This window comes from Prosopis cineraria, unplaced genomic scaffold (assembly GCF_029017545.1).
Source record: "Prosopis cineraria cultivar Desert tree isolate PC_DT_omini unplaced genomic scaffold, ASM2901754v1 PC1325, whole genome shotgun sequence".
In the NCBI taxonomy this organism is placed as follows: Eukaryota; Viridiplantae; Streptophyta; class Magnoliopsida; order Fabales; family Fabaceae; genus Prosopis; species Prosopis cineraria.
Window position 1 is genome coordinate 4263 of NW_026556650.1, and position 20655 is coordinate 24917.

Genomic DNA, 20655 nt, shown 5'->3' on the forward strand with positions numbered 1-20655 from the left:
TCCACTCTCCTACTGCAAATAAACCAGTCTTTTGGTTTCCATTTACGAATCCATTCCTTATTGACCTGTGCGACTGCCAGGTCTGTTGCTAGGCATAGCCTGTGGCAATTATCACTGTCTTGACCAGCTCTGTTTATACCCCATACCTAACCTGCCTTTAAAGGGACAAGCTAATTTGCTCTTTTACGAAAGGTTAGCGTACTTCAATTAAAAATCTTACTCTTGCTGGAGATGATGAGGGGCAAATCTCAAAGTAATCAGCCAGCGGGACACCTTTTGTTTCGAGTAAAAATGGGTAATCATGTTCATTAGAAAGATAACGACAGTGCATGCATGTGGGGGGAGGGTCCAGGGGGGCACATGAAAGAATCACTCTTTGTTGGTGGAGAAACGAACATGGCAGATGAGGTTAATGATATACAGCCACAATTGCACAACCAAAAGGCAAAGATTACTTCCATTGACAATGAAGATATATAAAAACAGCAGAAAGTTAAAAAGGTGAAAAAGGGAATAAAAAGGCTACCGCTTTTGCTATTCGATCATTCATCATCATCGTCCTTGATAAAGTTATTTCCATAACTCAAAGTTTGACAATCGTGCTTTTGCTTGTTGTATATAATTGAATAGAAACAGAGATAAAAGGCCGGGGGGGTGAAAAATCTGAATTCATTCCAAATCCTATAGAAATGAAAAAGACTTTAACAGTATATAACGATCCTGAGCTGACGCTGCTTCAATGGAAATGGCGGGTGAGGATGGAGGAAAAAAAGTGGACCACGCTTCTGCTCCTGCTCCTTCAATGGCATTGTTTGTTTGGGCTGGAGCAGGATGAGCCGCTGAGGTTGACAATACTAGATACACACACAATGTGAAACCAAGGACAAGAAGTTGACGCGTGTAATAAATGTACACTTGTCATAACACAAGACCCTGTGAGGTTACAAAAACAATGCACATAACTTGCTCCCTGCTATAATATGATATCGTAAAAATGCCGAGAAGAAGACACAAAAGGAAAATAAAAAGACCCCTAATGTTTGGTTTGAAATATTGATGGTGCTAGCACTGACGGCTTCTTTTGCAACCGAGTGCACCAGCATTGGAAGTCATGGTGCCAACCATGGTGGAGGACTTGGCTCCTAAGCTGGAGGCTCTGGCATAGCTGGCTGAAGCTCCGGCGCCGGAAGGGGGTGAAATAAGCACCGTTCAGCATCAGATCTCCCTCCGATCTCCAATTCCAACCCTTCCACTGGCTCGCTGCCGTCTCCACTCGCTTTGTCACCTGCCCAACACCACCCTCATATGTGAGATGTCCTTTATTGTGAATGACAAACACATGTATTTAATGTATTATGTACCTCCTTGGCAAAGGGGTTAAGCGGAGCATTGTATCTATTTCCCTGGCTGTTGATGGTGGGGTTTGCACTCCCGCCGATCGCATACATCTCCCAGTGGGTGTAATCGTTGTTCACTACGTGGAAATATCCGTGCCTGCACCTGCATTATCCGTCACAATAACTTGTGAGGTTAATTCGTACTCGACCTCCGTATTTTCACATACTTGACAGCTGACTGTGTAAGAAACAGAGCAAGCCCTTTCCAGCTTTTTTTTTTCTTTGAAAAAAAAAGCCTTCAAATGATCACTACTATGAATGAACTGAAAATTGGAGAGAAATGGAAAGCAGAGAAGCTTCAATATGGAAGTGGCATTAAATGTTACCTCGGCATCCTCTGGATGAGTCCCTCTCCAAAATGGTTGTAAGCGATGGTCACTTGCATTTGCTTGTCCCTCGTGTAAGAGTCACTGTGGCCCAGCAGAATCACCTGAATTCCAACGAAAGAACGCAGAAAGGATTAAAATTTTGGATTTAAAAGCGATTGTTAGAGGAAAGGGGAGAGAGTGCAGTGAACGCACCTCATTATGGTGGGTGAAGTGGTTGTTGGAGATTGTAATGGCGGTAGAACCCATGACAGCGTCTACGAGGCCGTCAGCGCAGTGAGAGAGGGAATTGTGGTCGACCCAGATGTGACTGGACCCGAATATGGAAATGGCATCACCGTCCGCCATGGTCCTCCAACCGTAGTGGGTTGGGGAGCTTCTTACCATGGCATTGCCTGTGGGTTTGCAGTCATGGATGTGAAGACCGTGGATTATGACATTTGTAACATACTGGATGGTGATGCAGCCTCCGTTAGCAATGTGGACGTTCGCTCCTCGCCCGTCAATTGTCTTGAAGCTGTTCACAATGAGCTCCTGCTTCAATTGAATCACCATGTCGCGCTTGAATACAATCCAGAGCGGCCTGTCTTGGATCACGGCGTGCCGCAGAGTGCCGGGCTTTGGGTTGACCGGGTCATCGTCTCCTGAGTCAGTGACTACATAGAAGCGACCGTCACGACCACCAATGGCGTTCCTACCAAATCCAATGCCGCAATCTGCGAGGCGCTTCCGGTTGCGTTGCCAGTTGGGGTCGCAACGCCAACAATCATCAATAGGATTACCAGTTCCACAGGAGAAAAATCCCAACTTTCTCCTTTCAGTGCTGTTCCGGATGGTCCTGCCATTTCAAACGCATCGTTTTCCAATTTCCGTCAGTTTCACTGAATCTCTTTGGTTACAAGCTCATCGGTTCTCATATTCGACACGGTTCCAAGTTAAATCATACACGAAGAAGTATAACACCTAAGAAACTGCAGGCTGAAATGCCGTGGGTCACTCTCATGCGGAGTGCATGTGCAGACAAATAATGACGAGACACCAGGCATCTTGCTGACAAGAGAAGACAAAAAGGATTTTCTCCGGTGTAACGGCTAAAAGTCTTGACCTTATTCAGGGATAGCAGATAACTTAAATATTCCTTTTTTGTCATTTTTTTTACAACGAAGCTGCCAGGCTGCTATTGCAGTCGCAATCTACAGAATCGAATACGTACACTGTTCTTCTTTGGACAAGATTAAGAACAGATTCACTTGAACAAGTAAAACTCGTGGAATAAATTAATGCATGCTTCTACCAAAATAATAATAATAATAATAATAATAATGCATGCATAAAGTGCCTGCATGTACAACTTTTTTAAATAAGGCCCCTTCTTCATGGCCACACTTGCTTATCAGGTATCAGTGGGATAAAGGGGTAAAGACATGCAAAAGAGAAAGGGGCGTGAGACACGGATTTCAGAATGGGCACGTGACTAAAGCAGGCCAAGTGGGGGGTAGTCAAAGATGCAGCAGAAGAACAGGTAAAGGAAAACAGGCTCCAATCCACAGTTTTCCCCTGTGAAGTGAGAAGACTAACAGAAAGACAGAGGAGGGCAGAACAGAGAATTTGAAGAAATATAAAAAGGGGGCATATCGTTATAAATTCCAATTCATACAGGCAGAGCAAAACCGGCAAGCAACGTGGCACAAGAACTGGCATGTTAGGTTTAGCATCACAAAGCCACATAAATGCGGCCCACAAGTCCAGGGCACCCCACTTCTTACATTATGAATTCAACTAGCCAAGTGGTTAAATCATAATCAGACTACTTTTTGGTCCGTACACTGCATAAATGTTAAACATAGACAGATGCATGTAGTTTCCTTTTTGCTTCAAGTAATTGCTGCTCGGTAGTTATGTAGATCAAGAATTGCGAAAGTGAAAATAATACACACACAACACACACAGAGGAGAGATAGAAACCCACATTACTGTATGGGAAGCAACATCCTCCGGGTCAGCAGCCACAGCCCGGTCATTCAATTCCTCAGCCTGTTTGGCTCTGCAATTAATAGTCACAACGCCAAGATCGTTATGGGATATCCACTCGATCTACTAAGTTTAAGGCAGAAACAAAAATGCCACTCAACTACTGTTGTTTAATTTAATGCCCGCGAGGCACGAACATGAGCGTGATTTTAATTATTAATTCTAGAACAAATAAATTTTACTGACAGAGGAAAAAAGAAATAAGGACACGTGTCCCAAATCACGTTGGGCAGGAAGAGAATTACGAGGGTAACAAGGAAACATGAAGTACACTGTGGAGACAGAGGTAGTAAAGGGAGGCGGGGGGGCGCAACGCTCAAGGCGGAGGATGAAAGTCACTGTCCCCGGTAAAAATCGAAAATCGTTACTTAAGAGCGTCGCTTAGAGGTAGAGAGAGAAGACAGCGAGGCGACTCGTCGGTGGCAAAAACTGAAAAGGTAAGGACCCGGAAGGCAGGATTTTATCTTGTCGGGCTGAAATGACCAAATACACCCATCCCCTCTGTTTACGAGGGGAACTTGGGTGGGGAGAGAGAAGGAATCCGAAGAATCACCATAACGGAATAACCGAGCTGGATCCAAGGATGTGGATCTCAACAGCTACGCCTGTTTGTTACAGTTACAATGAACGTCTGAGATGGGTCGGTAAAATTACGAACGGTGCGTTTTTGCCTTCTTCAAACGTTGGGGGAGGAAGAGATGTCGTTTTGTTACGCTACTAACCTGGCCGCCATTGACGTGTTGGTTAAGCTCTCCATTTTCTGTGCTCCAACATTCCTGCAGGAAGACGAGGGAGAGGAGAAACATAGTCAAAACGACGTAAAGAGAATGTTACGATCTCTATTTGTTTCGCTTTCTCTGTCTTTGAATATAAAATGAAATGATGCCATAGCATTGGCGCAGAGAGCTTAATTCCTCTGTCTCTCAGTTATTTTTGAAGTAATAATCAAAGTGATCCAGAGAATGAACAAAATAAAACCAGTAAGGGCAGGGCGGAAAAGGCTTTAAATGTGAGTAGTCACAGTATATCAGCTTCAAGGAATCCTAATCTACATTACTAGCAGCTAAGAGTAAAACCAGAAATTCAATACAACAAGCTATTACCGAAGCAATTGGCACCTAAATTTCCTTGAAATACGAAACAAGGTAGTTTGATTCCAAAAACTGAGAAAATCTCACTAAGTCTTTAAGGCCCAGAAATGTAAAATGGTTTCGGCTCTAGGTCTGTTACAAGCAGAAACAGAGGGGAAGAGAAGCAGAGACGCGGAGAATACCTTGGCTCAGAGATCTGTACTCTGGCCGTGGCTCCAATGAACAACATTACTAGCACCAGCAAGCAGACATTGACATATTTCCGAGCATCCTCCATTGCCGCTCCAAGCTTCGCCTTCTCCGAGTCAATCGTACTTTTAGGAGTGTGGAAGGCGAGAAGGAAAAAGAACAAAATATGAAAAAGCAAAAGGGAGAGACAATTAGCAGATGAAAAGGCTGAGGCTGAGGAAAGAAGAAGGAATAGAGAAGAGTGGACTCGCAGAACAGCTTTCACTTAACGGCCCATTTATAGATCGAGAGAAGACAAAACAAAAACGCCAAACTTTAACGCCGTTAAACAACTAGTCGTTTATCCCGTTTGCACCCTCATCGCCCGTTTCTTTCCGTGGTATTCGTACCGTACCCCCTTCTTTCACGCCGTCAAATAACCAAGTCGTTATCTTAACCCCCTTCTGGTTAGATTTACCCCAACCAACACTCTCCATTTTAACCATAACCTGCTTTTAACTACCTTCCCCAACTTCTTCTCTCTTGCATGTGGAACGGGTCGGCCACTCACGTGCCGTCGCTGTGTCTCTTTAATTTCTCCCCCCCAACCTTTTTTTTTTTTTACTGTATGATTCATTCATTGCCCAACTAACAAAAACGGTTTGTTACCACTGTGCGGCTCGGTAACGGGGCCACGTCAGATCCCCGTCACGGATCGAGGTCTCCCGTAGAGTTGGGTGTCGGACGATACGAAGGAGGGATAAGAATAAAACGGAAAAACAGACATCACGGAGTCAAATCAAACGGATAAAGAAAAAATGTTTCAATATGTATATTTTTTTACATTATTAAATGGATTCTGCAGAAACATTCGACGCGGGCGATAATCACGGACCATGCCTTGGAAGACTACTATTCCGTCCAGCAGGATTCAACCCAATTAATGCTACAGTATAGCCTGCTTCATATTTCTTTTGAAACGAATATAAATTAGAAAGTGTTATCTACAAGGTTAGCCCAACAAGGAATATATATACATTATTTAATTATGATCCACAGATTTTCATATATTATTTTCCATCTACACTTTGCAAAGATCTTTTTGCAAAATTGATTTTTTTTATTTTTGAATTTTAATATTTATGTGGTGTGGTGATAAATCAAATCTCCGCGTTGTATCGTGTGCATGAGAAAAAGAAGAAGAAGTTGTTTTTTTATTTCTTTTTTGGTGCCTTTATTGAATTGGTGGTGGTGGGTGCATATAGCTTATCCTGAAGATCAATGGACGAAGGCACTGAAGAAATAAAAGAAGAGGGAGCTTTTGTTCGGGGGATCCACTTGTTTATGGATGCAAAAATTATTGCGGAGGAGGACCACTCAGGGGACTGTTTTAATTCAAAGAAGCTCGCATCCACTCTTAAGCTGATGACGATTGATGGAATCTGGGAACATTAATTTATGAGGATTTCATATGATGAACGTGATATTAACATATATATATATATATACACACATGCTATCGCATGCATGTGAGTGAAGATTTGGGTTTGAATTGAACATTGAAAAATGAAAACCCCCCCCCCCAAAAAAAAGTGCGAGTAGGGGTTGGGGATGTGGAGACAAATGATTCCAAAATAGAAGGATGATTGCATGAATACATGAAAGGATAGAGAGATGTGGCAAAAATGAATTAAAAAAAAAAAACAAAGAAAGATATGGGAAAGTATAGAGAATGTTGGGAAGAAGACGATGGAGGGATTGAAAAGATGTGAATGAATAAGAAGAGTGAAATAGAAGTGAGAAATTGGAGAGAATGAGGAAAGCAGGGCATGCGAGGGAGTGTGAGAGGGATTCAGATTTCACGTAGACTGGAACGTAGCTTTCACGAGTTATTGATGAGGATCTGGGGCACACTACATTATTGGAATCACTCCGCATCCTTGTTCCTCGATCGGTCAAACCATACACACCAAACCCCCATTTTTACGTAATTAAATCCTATTTTTCCCATCATTCATGAATACCGTGTTTTGGGAATTCCGGAGGGAAAATAAGGGAATTAACAAGGAAGAGTTGAAAATTATGGGGGAGTGATAGGGGAAGAGAGAGAGAGAGAGAGAGAAATGGTTGGTGGGGAGAGTATGATGAAAGGGAGCTACGTTACTTGAGCTGGTAGCAATCTGGATTGCATTAGCATAATCAACGCGGTTGGACTCGGACCTCATCAGTGATCAGAGACATACAGCAACAATTAACTAATATTGTCAAAAAGCGTGCACTTGACAACCATATGTACATGTTGTTCTCTCTTTACTCTTTCCATTAATTCCATCCAACTACTGTTTGATTCATTGAGTATATATGTTCACTCTTTTTGCAAACTAATTACCTGTCTCATGCATTATTAGTCCTTCTTTCCCTGAGGTTGTATGTAGGGGTGAAGGAAGGGTAGAATGGTAAAAAAGAAGGGAATGAGGAAGTGGGGGAAATGATAACGAAGCCCCCACGCCTGAGAAGAAAATAGAGCAAAATGAGGATAATGAGTATGTATGTGTGTGTAGTAAAAAGGTGCATGCAGGGGCAGCAACAAAATTATGATGAAAAACAGCAATGTGTGCTTACAAACACACATGTGTGTACCATTTCTTGATTCATATCTCCTCGTCACATGAGATTTTTAATTACTAATTAAACCCTTCTTGACTTTTTATCCTTGCCAGGTTTAATCACCCCAATCATTTCTTCTTTTACACCCACTCTTCATCATTCCTTTATCATCTCTCCCTCCCTCCCTCGCTGTATTCCTGTCCCCCCTCAACCCCTCCTAAAAACAAAACTCACGATAAAATGATATAAAAATTCTCTTAAAATGTATAAATAATAATGAGACTTTATGAAATATTATAATTCTTTTTAAGTCTCTAGATATCTTTATAATTTTTCCTATGTAGATTTTTTATTCACAAAAGTCTAAGTATTATAAATGTTCATGAATACTTTGGTTTAAACAACAATTGCCTTTCTTCTAGCAATAACTAGAATGAAATAAGTAATTACAACTTCATGCACAAATTTTTAATTCACTAAAATTTCAAGTGTTGTATATATATATATATATATATATTTATGATTAATTTAATTTAAATAATGACCATTTTTCTTCTAGTAAGGACTACATCAGAACAAGCAATTACTACTTTCATTTAAACTTAAAAATTATTAATGTCAAAAAGGTTCTTTGAGATTTTAAAAGAATTATGACATTTCTCAAAACCTTATTGTTATTTTTGTATATATATATATATATATATTCATGACTAATTTAGTTTAAATAATGACTATTTTTCTTTTAGTAAAGATTACATTGGAACAAGTAATTACTACTTTCATTTAAACTTAAAAATTATTAATGTCAGACAGGTTCTTTGAGACTTTAAAAGAATTATGATATTTCTCAAAACTTTATTGTTATTTACATATTTTAAAGAAATTTTTCTATTATTTTTCCAAAACTTATTCACTCTTTATTTAATTCATGGGAATATATAAATAAAGCACATACTCCATCCAATCCATATTATAATAGAGCACACCTAACCATTTCACCGTTAGCAATCACAGCTAGTTAAATTAACTTCTTCTATAAATAAAATAAATATTTAATTTTGCCCATACTTAAATGAAAAGTTTTCAAATTTACATGTACTTAAATTTTATTGATTTTAAACAAGGATAATTTTTGAAAAAATAATTAATATCCCATTAAGAAACTTAATTATATTACAGATCACATATATCTCTTCTTTATAACACTACAAAAAACAGTGGATTATTGACAGAAAATTTCATCACTAATCAATACAAATTTCGTCGCTAAACAAGTTAACAACAAAATAAGTTCATTGGTAAAAATACCATCACTAATTCATCAGTGACAGATTAAATTCTATCACTAGCTAGTAATGGAATTGCAATTCAAATTAATGATGGAATTAGTGATAGAAAATTTTCTTCCCTAAATAAGAATAAGCTATTACAATTTTGTGAGATAAAAATCATCATTGTCATGTCACCCAATAGGCCAATACTACCTCATCGCTATATTATTGCCACCTCATCATCCCTCACCGTACGTCCCACCATATCACCACGATCCTACTATATTATCTCCACATCATATATTAACGATCCTACTATATTATCTCCACGTCATATATTAACTTTAAATAATTTCAAATATACCTTGACTAAGTTGAAACCCACAACCTCATAATTTCATGAGCCTTTGCATTCAATCTTATTACTAATTGAGCTGAAGAAGATCTTTAATTTTTAATTGATAAATTAAATATATAATATATAATCGCCCATATATATATATATCAATAAATATATACTTTAAATATATTTATTTTATTTAACATTATTTTAGATAAAATAAATTAATTTTTATTTAATACTTATTTTATATTATATTATAATTTTAAAAAAATTGATAGAAAATTTAATATTATAATGGACAAATACTTTATTATCATTATATATCATATTATAATTTTTATAATATATAATATTTTATATTTTTAAAATATTTTTATTTTTAAATAACAAAAATTAGGTATGTTACTATGTTATAAAAAATAATTAAAGAAGTAATTTAAATTATTATAATTATTATTAATATCTAAGTAATTTAAAATAATAAATTATAATTATTAAATTATTTATTTATTGCATAGTAATAAAATATTAAATAAATTTTATACAAATATATATTTTAAATCATATAATAAAATTTAAAATAATTTGCAATGTAATTAGCGATGGAATTATCATAGAAAGGTTGATGATAGAATTTTCCATCTCAAATGCTATCACAAAATGAGAATAATGTATCCTGAAAATTAGCGACAAGCATTTCTATTAACAAATTTCATTACTAAATTATTTCTAATAGTTTAATGACAAAATAGTGACAGAATTTTTAGCAATGGAACTTTTCGTTGCTAAATGCCATTGGCAAAATTATTTTTTGATAAAACAACGACTAATTTTTTAACGATAAAATATTCTATTGCTAAATGCCATCAGTAAATTATTGTTGGAATTAGTGACGAATTTGTGATAGATTACCGACAAAAATTTATTCTGTCGCTAAGTTGCTATTTTTTTGTAGTGTTTTTTTATTAGTGGGAAAAACAAAACACAAACTAATTAGGAACAAGACACACACAAGGACATTATGTCCCAACAGACCTACTCCAATGTGTCCCAACGGCCAACACACTTCCTCCAATATGCTATTTGGAGGTGCAAAAAGGAAATGCAAATCAGCAGGTATGCTCATAGCTTTAGCAAGTAGATTAGCTACTATATTCCCCACATAATCACACAAGCAAACCTCCGCTCTCCAATCAAGTAGAAGCATACACTAGATCTCCTTAAAGATCATGAAATATGGAGGATCGGATGCCTCCCCCATATGCACAAGTTGGACAACCTCTGCATGGTCACATTCAAAGATAATGTCCTTCCAAACACAGTCCCACACTAACCAAAGACCCTGGAGCACACACCACACCTCAGTAGTAACACTACTGCCAACATCTACTCCAAAAGAAATCCCTTCATTACCACCCCTCGATCATTCCATGTAGCACTACCACACACCCCTCTCCTTGACACATCATGAAAAGCCCTATCGACATTGATCTTTATCACCCTAATAGTAGGAGGCACCCACCATTGCATCTAGTCATAATAAACCAGATTAGAGTGTGCCTAAGCAAGATATGCACGAGCACAACTCCATAAAACTTCATTTGGCGCTAGTCTCTTTTGTGAAAATACACCCTCATTCCATGCCAACCACACAAAATGACAAAATATAGTGAACTACAATATCTACTCAAGCCCCTTTATTGTTTGAGTCAAACCCAAGGTTCATCGAATCCAACCACGTACTTTTGAAATCCTGAAAAACTACTCAACAATTGAAATTGAAACAAATCATAACCAGCATCCTCAGGCATATATGTGCAATCTCTAGGAGCATGCATGCCATGCTCTTGACTATACTTGCACATGTCACAAGTAGCGAATGATAATAAACCATGTTGTACTCTCTCCAAGCTCATCAAGAGTTTACCAATTGCACAGAGTCACATGAACATCTTGAGCATCTGTGGCACACGTAACTTCCCAATAGACCTCCACAAACGTCTAGCCCCATTCTCAATCATGTTCTGTTTAGCAGATTTCACAATAAAAGCATTGTTTGTAGACCATCTCCATTATCTGTAGCCTACAATCAAGCTAAAATTTGAATCCAACCAATTGCGTCTGAACTATGGTCCCGTAAAAACGAGCAAACTTCCACTACCACTCCCCTCCAAAACTCCCCTCCAACTAATTCTAAAAAAAGTTTAATATTTCAATTTTCAAGAAGATTCTTTCCACACATTAAATTACTTTTTTTTAGTAGGAACAAATTGAAAAGTAATTTATTTTTAAAATAATGTTATTATACTAATTAACTCACTTAAATTTTGATGAGTCAGTTAGAAGTGGTGTATAAAAAGAAAAGAGGGTTACTCCATTAACAAATTATGGCAGCCCCACATGTTCAATGATTGGCGGTTGCTGAAGCTTTCAGGATGATTTGTTAGTTTGACGCATTAACTTCCTTATTCCCTGGTAAGTGGTAACTACTCCATATTAACCCTCTCTCCCGCTTTCCCCTTTACAGCCTTTTCTTTATGTACCCCTCCCATGACCACGTCATGTGCATGTCTCGCAAGAATTCAAATCCTCATCATACATATCAACCATATTTTTAAATTATTACTATTTAGCAGTCCACTTTTTTTTTTTTTGCGTCAATACCTCTTACGTGAACGACCCGACCTTAGCAAATCAAACATTTCAATCAATTGAAGCCACCGCCATAAAAATAATATAAAAACAAGAATAAGAAGAATTACAGGCACACATGTGAAAGTAGAGGTCAAGTTTTAGGAGCAACCAGAATAACAAGTTACCTAAAAATTTTGACAATCATGTGCATGTGTGTTTTATTTTCTAGGGGCTGTTTGAGGCCTGAGGAAAGCAACGAAATTTCAATCAAGGTGACTTTAATAAATTAAATGAAACCCCAGGTTAATTAATAAATGTAATGGATGAGCAATATATAGAAGCAGCAGGGAGGACTGGGTGGCCCACAAAACTCAAAAAAAGCATGAGGGCATTAATGTCAATGTGAGCCTTGAAATGCACGCTACTAGAACCGGAGAGAATATATGCGCCTCGATTTGCTTGCTCGCACTTTTTACTCGATGCCATGTTTGTGCATGATATCACATGATGTTCATCCAAGATCTTGTTTTTACTTTTTTTTTTTAAGTTATATTTTCAACCTTTGCAAAAAGTAAAAAAGTGAGAAACATGTATAACTAACTGACTTGGATTAGAAGAAGACCCATGACTCTGGGCTTTGCCCGCTCACTGACTAACTGCCTCCTCCCATGCCTTGAGTGTCGGTTTAAATATTTTAAAATTGATAATTCACGAGCCTCGTAAAAAATATCTTTTTAAAAAATAACAAGATTTTGTATTTTATAAAAATAATAAAATAAGGGAAAATATTAAAAATAAGAAACTTCACACAAATTTTATGAATCTCAGCTTTAAAACATTTAAATTCCAGAATATTCTCCTCTCTCCCCCTCCAAAATAGCCACTTCCCTTCTTTCTCAAGATTACTTCACACGCAGCAATGCATTATCGTAAAATCCTCATCCCTTATCAACATGGTCGAACTTTGAACACCTATTCCGCGCCAATTTGGTTCTTCTTCTTCTTCTTCTTCTCCATTTGTTTTTGGTTTTACTTTCTTTGTCAACAACCACCTTGGTTTCCATACCAATGTTTAGTTGTGTGTGTGTGAAATTAGATCGTCTCTTTCTTAAAAGACTATTTTTATACCATATTAATTAACTAACTTAGTTTAGTAAGACTTTCCATATTTCATTTTGATTAAATGAAATCTGAAAAAAATATAAAATTTTAATTTCTATAATAACTAATTATCCTAATCTATATAAAGTAGTTAACAAGTCCTTGTGCTTAAAAAAATGGGGGAGTGTGTGTTCATATGTGTGTGTGTGTTAAAGTGCCTACCACGTGGGATAGGGATGTGGTTTCTTAAGGATATGTATCTAGTAGCTGAATTTAAAATCCTTGTATTTATTTCTAAAATTTAAGATTTGGCTTTTCTTCATTTCCTCTTCACTTTCTATATCAATCATTGAATTCATTTTTTTAATGGTTGAGATTAATGTTTACCCATGGCAATTGTTGTGATCTACTTAAGGTTTCTCCACTCACACACGCACTTCGCGCTGGAGCCCTTGGCGATAACGTCGTCCGAAACACGTTAAACCCGCTGGAATCATTAGTAGAAAAGATGTGAGGGGGGAAGAAAAGAAAAGATAGATAATAAAAATAAGTTTTTTTTATACACAATTTCATTTTCCCCCAATATCCTTGTTTGTTAAAATTTATAATCATCAACATCAACTTGAAAGAAAATAGGATACACATAATCTCTGTCTCTGGAATTGGAATAATTAATGGTTTGAGTTTGTTAAAAACAAAAAAAAAGTGTAACGTTAATGTACCATGTAAATTGTAAAGTTACTTATACATATACTCCTTCCGTTAAAAAATATAAGATATTTTTAATAAAATTTTACCTTCCAATAAAGTAGTTACTTACTTTTAAACTAATTCTATCTTTTTATATTTGCCTCTATTAAATACCTTACAATAAATATAAAATCATTACTAACAGGGGTACTTTTAAAAAAGGAAATAATTATTCTTTAAAAAATTAAAAATGTTTTATATTTTTAAATGACGGGAGTATTTAAAAAAATCTAAAAGTAAACAAATTAACTCAGTTTTTTATTTGATTGGTATTTGAGTAAATATTTTCAAAAAAGGAAAAAGTAACATAGCAGATGTTTTATGCGCAAGCGCAACATTGCAGGGAGGTTGACCCAAAAAGCAGCCTGTAACTTCATCAAGAAATGAATTCCAATATATTTTCTGGCAAAAAAGAAGAAGAAGAAGAATTCATGTGTATTTTGCTTTTGACAGAGGGTCAAGCGCTCCAGGGTGGCCTCCCAAAGAGGCAAAGGAAGAATGACAAAAAGTTCTTGAAGCAATCAATTAATTTAAATTAAATTTTAATTAAGGGTTAAATTTTAAGAATTTACAAATTTAATTTTTAATTTTATTTATTATTCAACTATATTAAAATTTAAAAAAAGTTACAAATACATCATAATAAAATTATAAAATTGATAAACAAACTTGTAAATTTTTAAAATTTGACACTTAAAATCTAATTTAAATTAATTAATCATCTTAGAATTTATCTGTCATTCTCCTAAAGGAAATATATACTCCTTCAGTTAACAAATATAAAATATTTTTAATTAAATTTTATATTTTAAGTAGTTACTCATTTTCAAATTAATATCATCATTTCATATTTATTTTTATTTAAATATTTTATGTTAAAATAAATATAAAGTGATTTATTTATTAAGAGTACTTTTAAAAATAATTATTATTATATTTTAAAATAATAAAAATATTTTTATATTTTTTAATATTTTTTAAAAAATATTTATTATTTTTGAACGGTGAGAGTATAAAATAATAAAATAAAGATTCTTTTTATTACGGCGGGTTAAAGTAGTGAGTGTGTCAGTAAAATAAAGAGGGTCGAGGAATAAGAAGGCAGTCAACTAGAGAGTACACCTTTTTTTTTTTTATCTTTATTTTTTTGGAACAACAAAGCCATGAACAGAGCCATGCAAAAGGATAGGATAAATTAAATCATACGTCAAAGAGCAAATGATCCCTACCCATATACCTTAAAGTCCGATTATTAATAATCCTAATGATAAATCTATTTGGATTTAGTTGATGAGCAAGCCAATCAATACATGCATTTGTTTCTATGAATAATAAGACTCTTGATCCCACTAATAGCATTGATAAGGAACGATAATTTGGGAGTGATCATTTTGAATGAGATTGGTTGCTTCAAAAGAATAGTAAATATTGATATGGTAACATTCCTCCTGCCAGCAAAGGTTTGATACGGATAGTACATTTTGTCACAACAAACATCACCTTCACTATTATAATTATTTTATAAACAATACTGACAAATCAATATGCGTGTGTGTAAAAACATATGCAGGATCCAGTTTATATTACATATTACCTTTCCGATTCTTCTCCGCGCTATTCCTTTCATTCTCAATTCCTCTCACCTTTTTACCCAACTTCGTATTGGAGGGGAAATGGGTTTAGTACATCTTGTGACATTAAATTTTTAGAAAATAAAAATCATCAAGAAAATAACTGCTTTTAGATATACATCGTCGTCATGTGCCAACCATCGATACTTTGACCCGATTTTTGATCCTCAAATTTTGAACCTTTTAGTTGAAAGAATCAACTAAATTGAGCAACCATCTTTCAAATTTTTTTGGCTATTAATAAAAGTGACTTTGTTTGGGCAAAAAAAAAAACAAAGAAAAGAAAAGAAAAGAAGTGTCTTTACGATTCATACATGCATTGATCTGTATTTCTAAGCGATCATGGTCTATACAACAACAAAAAGAAACATAGAGTACTCTTGTCATTCCGTGGACTTTTTGTTTTGCGTGAATCATATTAGATTAGTTAGTTATACAAGATTGCTATACTCCGGACTTTTTTTTTCTTTTTGCCAAAGGTTCCTCCGGGACCAATAATGGATCATCAGAACTTTATTTGTTTTTGACTTTTTTCCCGCCTAAATCAGGATTGCTTCAAATCAATATATTTAATATTCAACTTGATGCGTGACATATAAAATTTAACCAGTTATATGATTTATAATAATTTATAAATGTGACTCACTTTAACCTTAAGAACACAACAACCCATATCCAATTGTGTATGTGGTGCGTGTGGAGGTATGCACACAGATTCATTTTTAGATTCATGCTAAGTAGAGTAAGGTTATATATGTTGAAACAAAAAAATGATTATTGTTTATAGAATATTAGTTTGTTCCGAAGCACCTAATGACCTTAATGAATGTATCAATTATTATATTGAGTCTGTTTCAAGATCGGATGGGGGGATCTGATCTGAATGATGTGGATGAATGTATATATATCTCCTGAATTTAATTATGAGCTATTAAAAGAAGTGTGGAAGGAGGAAGTGAAAGCAGTTATGTTTGAATATAGGTAGGAGGCAATAAAGCTCCACTGGAATTTTCTATGAAAAATTGTTGGGATGCCATGGGTGTGACCAGATTGAGCCAAGAAAGTTATTTGGATTTACCTTTTTGTTTGTTATGTATATACTTGCAAGTGGATGATCATTAATGATCATCGTCCTTGTTTATTCATGACAATTCTGGAGTTTCAGATTTGACTCTTGATCCATCAAAACATGAATCCACATCAATCGTCTGAAGTCATTTTCAAGCCTTGAGTGTATCCTGCTCACCCAACGTCTTTACATTTGGTTTTTGAATCATTTATTCATTCTCACTTTTCACGAATCATTAATATCCAGACATCAATTAAAATGCTTTTTTTTACATATTTTGTTATTTAATGAATACAAAATATTTCAATTTATCAATTTAAATTAATGATTTTTTTTACTAATGAATAAAAAATATATTACATGATTAGTGGATTACGATAAAAATAAATCGAGTGGTTACGAGCCAATTAATGCATAAACATATGGATGACGGTATTATATATATATATATATATATATATAGATTATCCATAGGGATTGAGCTTTTTAAAGTAGACTTTCATAATGTTTTCTAATCTCTTTGTAATATGCATTACTTAATAGCTAAGGACAGGCACTTGCCTCTAGAGTGAAATTGGATACTTTGAGACAAAATCCGATGGATTAAGCTTTTAAAGAAAAAATTTCACAATTTTTTGTAACATTTATGCACGTATGGCATTTTTTCATCATGACCTAAGATATTATATATATATATATATATATATTGTCAGTAAAGTGAAATTAGATGGAGGGCCGGAAACGTAAAATTAAAGGGATTAAAAGAGAAAAAAATTAAATATGGGCAAATAATTGTTTGAATATTTATTGTCAAATTTTTAAATAAAACCACAACATGTAAATAGTTTATACAACTACTGATAAAATAGAGTCTCTCTCTCTTGCTTTGAGAAAATCGTGCTAGCTAGTCGCGTGTCGTTGTTCCTTCTTTAATTAATTATAAGTGATTAATTGGATGTGCTATTGGCACAGGCACACGTCCCATCGTGCTATTACCGGGCGAAGATAAACCAAATTGCAATTGAAAAAGACTTTTATTCGCCTAAAAGTAAATATATGCACGGCCAATATATGCCAGTAATTGTCAACTCCTAAACTGCAATGAAATATTATTACGAATGAATAATGATAATTACTTTAACAGCATATTAACGCACCTCGTATCATAAGATAAGTCATGTCGAGGTTCTTGTGAACAACTCCCAACTCAAATAACACAACTCGCAAACGCGCACATGCACAAATGCACTTTTTTTTTTATTCTTATTATAAAACATTTTTAATTACTTTATACATATTAAAAAAATTATTTTTTATACCATGAAAAAGTGTCATATACTTTTATTTTTACTTTTAATTTTAAATAATAATATAATTATATTAAATATCTTTACGTTAATAAAAAAGAAATAAAATTAAAAAAATATTTTAATTAATTTTTATAAGATGTCTTATATTTTAAATTAAAAATTATTTTTAAAAAATATTGTATAAATAAGATCAAGTGAAATATTTGTCTATCTATGTGTGTGTAACGGTGTATTGATATAACTAATAAATAAATTAAAAGTGGTGTCGATTATTATAAATAAAAAAGCCGACAAGAATAGACTTGAGATGGATCCATACAAGAGATTTCAGGGGCAGAGAAATTAAATGGAAGACCACTTTTTTCCGTGTATAGTGTACACTGTACAGAGGGAAACAATTCACAGAGCTAATACCTAAAGTTGACCCCAATTGCTCCCAACCACAGCCATTTCATGCACATGGGATGAGAATGAAGTTTATCAACCTCCCATCCTTGTATTCAAACTAATAATCAACATCTTCATCTTGCCTCATCCATTTATCTTTCTCAATAAATATCCCCAACTTAATATGAACAAGACACTTAACCAAGTGTGTATATATATTATGGCGTGGATGTATGTATATGAATGGATTATATTGAAGAGTGGGAATTAATATAAAAAACCGGGGGGGGGGGGGGTCCAAATTATGGGAAAGAGGATGCATGTGAGGACCATGTGCAAGGGGGTGACAACCTCATCACCAAATTAGGTACCACCTATTGCGTTGTTTCTTGCCCAATCTGTGTTTTTTAATCCCTTGTGCTCATCCAATACACCGAGCCCTCGTGCAAGCTTGCGTCATCAATGATAGCATCTGCTTCTGATCTTTTGAGTTAGGTTTTACCTTTTAATTATGTAATTTTTTATATTAATTACTTCTCATCAGTAGAGTACATTCACGTTGTGCAATTCATAGAATATAATTGACCATATTTAATGAGATAATGGTTGTTGTTATTTTAATTACTTCTATGCCTAATTTCATTTTATTTTTACTTCCCTAGTGAGGTTGTCACAAATTTTTTGGAACGGATTCACAACTTTTTCATGCAAAAATAATTTGCAATAGATTTTACCGGAGGGTGTAATGAATTGTATTGCGTGTTATCAGCTATTGAAATTACTCTGGCTCACTACAAAAAAAAAAAAAAAACATTGTTTGCAAGACGCACAATAATCTATCTTTAACTATTGAAAAATTTGTCTCTAAAATAGTAGAGGTGGATTTAAAAATGAATATAGCAGTGTCTCAAAAAAAAATATTGTTAAATAATTAAAGATGATTTTTTTTATATCTAATTTTCATGAAAAATCCAATGTTATAAAATACTCTAAAAATTATATAAAATAATAGAGACAGAATAAACTAGCCTCTAAATCCATCTTTAAAAAATAAAAACTAAATTTCTTATGTCTCTATTGTCATGTCAGTACCACGTCACTTGACACCTCATCAACCATATGTGTATTTACATGTGCCAACTCATTTACCCATGTATGGGTCAACTAATGCCACATCACGCATCATGTTGCCACCACCTACCACATTATATATTTGTTACAAATTGTTACAAAATATGTCAAGGTTAAGATTTGATCTCTTGACCTCTTACTTTTCAACTTTAAATTCTATTTTTTGTCAGTTCAATTGAAATATATCTATAGTTATTATATACAAAATCAAATATATGTTATTTAACTACATATACATATATAAAATATTATATTATTAGAAAAGATATACATATATTATATTTTATTTTCAATTATTAATATGATAAAATTATTTATATGACCATTTATATTATACCTTTAGTAAAATATTATTTTTATTAGAAAATGAACTTAAAACGAGACAAATTTTTAATATAACAATATTATTTGTAAATAAAAATATTTAAGTATATAATTTATTAAAAAATACGTATTACTTTAGTTCATATTAAATATTTTTTACTTTTATCTTCTCCATATATTTCAAAAATAATAAATAAATAATTAAATTTTTATATTCTCTCAAAATGGTTAAATGTTTCAAATTCTTTTCTTAAATTAAATTTTATTGACAATTCTTCAATTATTTTAATAAAAAATAATTATGATCATATAAATTTTTTTAATTATAATTTTGAATATTTTTTAATTTTTAATAAATAATAAAAAATTTAAAATAAAAATATTTAAATTAAATATATTTATAAATTATTTATTTTTTAAAACATATTTTTCGTCATATTTATTTAATATGGAACCAATTTAAAATTTAAAATCTTATAAATATGTTATATATATATATATATATTAATTCCATCTCCAATACTTTTAATTCAATTGTCTCTAATTCCATCCCTAAATTAATAAAAATAAAATTATAAAATTTTAGAGAAATGTAGAGAGGGAATTAGAGATGATTAAATTTTTGTCTCTAAATTTATAAAAAAATTTATCTCAAATTCAATCTCTAAATTTAAAACAATGTAAAATCAATATTAGAGATGGTTAGTTTAGAGAAGAAACTTTTTCATCTCTAAACCTGTCTCTAACATTTTAATTTTTAAAAAATTAAATTTTTAATAAATAATGATAGAAGCCAAGACGGATTTTGGGACTTTTTTTAAAGATGTATATAAGTTATCTCTAAATATATTTCTATATTTTAAAATATTTTTGTAAATTAAATCTATCTCTAAAAATATAATTAGTCTTTATTTTCTTCTCTACTAAAGTCGGTAATTATGTTGTTTTTTAATTTTCATCTCTATTTTAATATTTTTTTGTAGTGGCTTGTTGCAAACTCTATATTTAATTCGGTTCTGCTAATTGATTGTGTCATATAATAATTATATATATTGTTTGTTTAAGCAGATTTCTACTCTAGGCT

General features: G+C 33.6%; 1 pseudogene; it reads right to left on the reverse strand.

Annotated features, from left to right (window-relative positions):
• Positions 1-429: 429 nt before the first annotated feature.
• On the reverse strand, positions 430-5279 carry LOC129299849 (probable pectate lyase 8; annotated as a pseudogene).
• Positions 5280-20655: the final 15376 nt, after the last annotated feature.